General features: G+C 35.0%; 1 long non-coding RNA gene across 1 annotated transcript; it reads left to right on the top strand.

Annotated features, from left to right (window-relative positions):
• The first annotated feature begins 424 nt into the window (after nucleotides 1–424).
• On the top strand, nucleotides 425–4,154 carry LOC127479405 (uncharacterized). The gene is made up of 3 exons (XR_007907551.1): nucleotides 425–598; nucleotides 3,594–3,786; nucleotides 4,072–4,154. It is a non-coding gene; the product is annotated as an uncharacterized LOC127479405 (long non-coding RNA).
• The last annotated feature ends 1,712 nt before the right edge of the window (nucleotides 4,155–5,866 follow it).

Consider the following 5,866-nt stretch of genomic DNA (forward strand, 5'->3'; position numbering starts at 1 on the left):
TGTGAGTATATTGCATGCTCTTTCTTTTCCACACTTTTTTTCCTTTGAGAAAGTTTATACTTTGTTTATTACAAAGCAGCATTTTTGTATGTATTTTTAAGCCGAGGCTTTCAGATTGTAGTTCAGTGCAAGTTTGAAATATTTCTATGCCTTCCATTTTTTTCACGCTTTTATGATACAATCGCACTATAGTAGTCCATGTCATTGCATGATGTTTTCAGTCACCTTTATCCCTTGTGAGTGAATATAGATATTCCCCTAAATGTTCTATGTTGGCCAAAAAATTTTAACTTACATAGTGTAAATCAGATGTTTCCAAGTCAAAAGAAACCGCAATAAATATATGGGCTGTGTAATAGAGATACAAAATAACAGAAATCATTTACTTGAAATCTTCTAATTACAACTGCAACCTTCACTTGAATGTCTCTGAGAAGTTTAGAGTTAACACATTTAATACCTTGAAGTTCAGGAGAACCCTCCTGTTAGAGCATTGCATGAAATATGCCTCCGAATAAGAGGTTACTGCTGACAATGCCTTGCTCTTCTACTTCTACTTCAGGTGTTTTCAGCTGTTATTTCAGTAACAAAAGAGGAGGTGAGTAGCTACCTTGGGCACCAGATCATCAACAGATCAGATCATCAACAATGTTATATTTAAACTAGAATAATGAATTACATGATAAAATTATACCTTCTGTATTGCAGAAAAAAACCAATTCACTGACTGTTACAAAGACATTACTGGTAGCAGAAAAGAGACACAATTTCTGAAGTGTCTTCTTGTTGACCATGCACATAATTGGTGAAAATTTTACTTGAACTATATTTAATTTACTCTTATTAAAACTATCCTTCCAGAGACCGTACTTTAATAATGCAACAGATAAATAAATAAAAGTTAAAAGACAATAGTTAGAGTTGATCTTTTCTTTCTTTGGCTGCATAATCTTTTAGAGCTGTGAATCATATACTAGTCTCTTACTTTGTTTTCTGAATGCTGTGAGATACTTCATGGAAATCTGCATTATGCATGCTGACTGCTTTGGAATAACCAGTTTAGGAATATTATAGATTTATATACATCGACATTTTTAAATATATGTATGGGCATATATATATACCCATGCATGCAAGCATTGCCTCTATATAAATATATGCAGACAATTGTCAATTTGCATTTTTTCCTTCTTCACTGCATAAATCCAAGAGGCCAAAGATTTACAGACTTAAGAAATAACAAGGATTTTTCTTGCAGAATTTTTATAACATTTACGATTTTTTGTAAATTACGTAAATTTGATAAAGTTATCATGGTCCTAAAATACTTGTGCCACAAGGAGCTAATCACACTCTCAGAGGACCTGGAACACACGTAGTCTTCAGGTGTATCACTTCATAAATGAAATTCAGATATCATTAATATCAGAAGAGAAACTTGGTGAATAATTTGTTTCTCTGTGGTATAAAAGTCTGTGACATAAATAAATAAACAAACTTTTAACCAGGCTACAGGGTTCAGTAAAAAGCAAAGTCTGGAGTTTGGCTTGAAAAAGAAATGGCGCTAGGATCAGGAAGCAGGGCACCAAGACAGAATTTAGCAGTCTGGAATTCTAGAGTGGACAAGGTCTAATGAGAATTATATGGAAAACATGGAAAAAGAGAATGTAGAGGGAGGAAAACAATGGCCTCTAGGACTTGAAAAAACAGTTACAGTCAGTAGGACACAAGGACAGTGCAGACTTTCTTCAAGCCACTGCATTTCAACAAAATAGTCATCACGCTCATTTTCATGTGGCATTGTAGCAGATTATATAGTTCACCTGAGGTTATCTTAACTAGTGATTATCTTAACTGGACAGATATGATAAGGGGAAAATGAGTAAAAGTGATGTAGCATTACTAAAAGAGAGACAAGAATGAACTGGATTTAAAACAAATGGTTAAACTAGCAGATTACCGGTTTTCACTGAGGCTCTTGTGGTATCTGATGCTACTTAGTATTTTCACTAATAACAGTGACCAAAAAATAAATTTTGTTTTGAAATTTTCTAATGACACAAGACAGAGAGTCATAATCAAAATATTCCACAGAAAGGCATCACTAACGAGTGAAATTAAAGAAATGAGAAGAAATGTGCATGATTAATCACTATCTGGAAAAAATAATGGAGAAAAGCACTTCTTAGATTTATTTGACTCATGTTCATTGCCAAATGATAGATAAAAAGGCAAAGACAGTCCTCTACCTTACTAACTTTGAATTAATCAAGGTATTTCCAGAAGAGCTGTGTACTTGCTAATACCATTGCACAAGAAACTGGTAGGATCATTTTACTACTTTACGTAGTTGTGGTCATCTGTATTCACTGAAGATAAACTCATATCAAAGTCAGTGAAGAGAACTACCGGGATGGTTGGGGGAAGGGATTAATTGCCTTGATTAATGTAGACAGATGAAGTACAGAGAGATGTCGCAAACAATTCAGGAGCACATGTGAATATCAAGAACACTCTGCCTGCAGTGCAGTGCAGGCAAGCTGCTTAGCCAGCTTTAAGGGCTTGATAAATGTATACATAGATATTGCTTGTCTGTATGGTGGCATTGTGATGGACTTAGTGATTCTGAAATTGCTTTCCAAGAAGGCAGCAGTAACAGAACATAAACTTTGGCACTAGTGGAGACGTAGCCTGTATGTATAGGCCTGCAGGTTAAAAATGTTTGCTCTTTTTGTGTTTATTAGATGTGCAACTGCATGGAATTACACAGCATGGCTAAAACATACAACATTCAGATACAAAATAAGCTTTACTCTCATCTAAACTGTTTACTTAGAGGAAATTGTAAACTGTAAGTCATGGTATTTGTTTCTAGTCAGACATACTCTAATCCCCATGATCATGCCCTTCCATTGCCGCCATTAGAGATTTATGGTGGAATAAGAGGAATCTCACTGTAAGAAGTGCTAAATGCAGACTTTTATTTATATTGATTGAAATAAATATTTTTAAAATATTTTTTTAAAATAATTGTGAAGAAGTATGAACAGAAAGAATTTTTGGATGCTATAATTTATGACTTCATAGCTGACAGATTGGCTGACAAAGATCGGTGATGCTATGGATAATAGATCTGCTCCCATCTGTGGGGAGAGAAACACTTTGAATGGCAGTTTTGGAACCTCTCTGCTAGACAAAGGTAGCAACAGAATGTTAGAAATATCTGAGGTAGAAGTGGGGAGATGAGCAAGGGAAGGTCTTGAAAGGAGTTATTGTCCTTCCAGATCAAGAAAATAGCAACATTCTTTTTATTTTTTTCCCTCTGTCTATGAAAAAGAAGTATAAATTGAATCTAAAGAATTTTGAGTGGACTGATTTGTTTCCCAGGGATTCTCACTGAGTGGGTCAAAATGAGAGTAATATATTAATGAATTAATTCAAATTCAAAAACTTTTTTCAGCAAAGCACTAAAGACTTGTGACTAATTGCATGAGCTAAAAGGTATTAATGACAATTAGACCACTGTTTATGAGTATAGGATCTCTGAAGACTGTCATCAAGCACCTTGGTTTTTGTTCTGCATTCTCTTGTAGAAGTCACAGTGATGGTTGAGAAGATATACCAGCCATTCCGGCATCTTTGTTGCTGAGATAGTCATCTCCTGTAAAAGGGCCTTTGAGGACAATGATTTCTCAAACATGGACCCATAGTTGCTGGAACTTTTTTGCAGGCACTCTGAGTGTGGTATTCAACTCATCTACATCTGCTCTGTAAACAGCTGTTCAGGTGAGCCTTGTGTAGTTATCTGTTATTCTTTTTCATAGCAGTGGAGAAAGGAAGAAACTTTATTACTCCTAGTTAGCTGCTTTGTTTTTCTGCTAGAGCTTAACAACCCATCAGGGGAGTTGGTCAGCAAAATGAAGCCTTACATTTCACATCCTAATACATGTTCTTCAATATCCACCAGTGTATTAATGCAGCACGTTGTGCTTTGGAGTGTGGGCATACATATTAACTTTTCTTTCCTTTCCTTCGCATGTGAAACAATCCACAAAGAAACAACATAATCAGCTGTGGACTGCAACAACACAATACAAGATATGAGAGTGCTTGTACTTGTGATATACAAAGCACATGCCTTCACTTGTCTGAGCATCAGTTTTCCAGTGAATAAAGAATGGTTAAAAATATTTGTCTGATAAGAATGACTGTAGTGTGCAAACACTTGTTAGCTTCCACTGTCCGTGTAGTTCATTAGGGTTTTTTTAATGTTCACGAGTGAAAATAGGGGTATGGAAGGACGTACTTCTCAAGTTTCTGGAAATAACCACATCATAAATAATGAAAGGTCACTATTTTGAAAATGTCATTATTTTCTTCTAAATCAATTGGAAAATAGATTTTTTTTTTGCTGTTGTTGAAAACAAATAAATAATACCTTTCTTGTGAGTATTTTGCCCAGTTCTAACGTTTCAGAAGCAGTGTTGGATGCTTAAAGCATTTGTGGTATAAAATAACACTGCTTCAACTTTCAAGCCTGCAATGATAATAATTAATACTTTCTATCAGTGCTTTATATTCACTGCAAGTACCAGTAACATTAGTGACATTGTTAAAAGTTCCTTATCTGAATGCTGCTGAGATAGACGAGATGCATGATTTTGGATCATAATGCTGTATCATTTAAACCTGGATTTACTTGCCACCATTTTTCCTGGCTTCTACATGAAATGGTGCTTTGTAGAGATTATTTTGGGACCCAAAATGTTAACTATTCATTAGAATGCACTGTACAAACTTAGAAACATGATGAATAGTATTTTAAGCATAAGCATTTTAAACATATTTGTTCTGTGTTTAAATGTCAGAACAAAGCATATTACAGGAAAAACACCTACAAATGCAAAAATGCAGTAAAGCCATAAAATATGGGTTAAAAATTTCCATATTTGATCTGGATAGCAAATTATAGAGAGAGCAAAAACCCCCTACGCATAACTATAGCTGCCAATTCTGGATCTTTCAAAAAGCAAGGGCAGGATACCAAGTACATGATTCTGCCTTGTGCCAAGCAAGCATCTATGAAAATGTCACCTTTATGCAAGTGAAACACAAAACGAGTAGAATTTGCCCTTAAATGTGAGGGGGAAAATGTTCTGAAAATAAACAAATTGCTTTTTACTGCTAATTAAAACATGAATCAATAAATATTTTCAAAGTTAAATAATACTGTTCCTCTCAAGCTGAGCACCAATCTGCTGGGCTCCAGCCAGAAGAGAATCTTTTCTAGCATAGTTACAAACAACTGATGAGTGGAGCTGAAAACAGAAACATGAATACAACTTTCACAGTAATTCAAACAAAACTGCATGACTTTAACATATCATTTAAAGGTTCTTTACTCTTTCCACCTTTTTATATAGTGGTCAGTACATTGCTGGTGAGATAATGACCTACAAGGAGCAGTCAGATTACAGTAATTAACATGTCAGTTTCAAAATAAACACCATTTGGTTCAACAAAGCCTGCAGCTAGGATAACGTCAGGACTAGGAAGACATTTGAAACCCAATTGAAGCAAACTTACTGTTTCTGAACTGAAAACATGCAGTAGCATCCTGTGTTACTGTAGACTTACAAAACTGCTGTTGCTGGCTATCTGAAATTGATTTCTAGACTAGGAAGATGCTCAAGACAGACTCCTTGCTCTGGATGCAGAATCTGATAGATCCTCACTTCTTGTCCTCTTGCACTTGATATCTTTGGTTTTCCCACAACAATTTTTAAAAAGTGATCCTATGAATAAAGAAACAGATCCCCAATTAATATTAGGTACTCTTGTTGCTTTGCATATTGATTATGGTGTA

Source organism: Manacus candei, unplaced genomic scaffold (assembly GCF_025592945.1).
Source record: "Manacus candei isolate 608988 ecotype Guabito, Panama unplaced genomic scaffold, ASM2559294v1 h1tg000067l, whole genome shotgun sequence".
NCBI classification, from domain to species: domain Eukaryota; kingdom Metazoa; phylum Chordata; class Aves; order Passeriformes; family Pipridae; genus Manacus; species Manacus candei.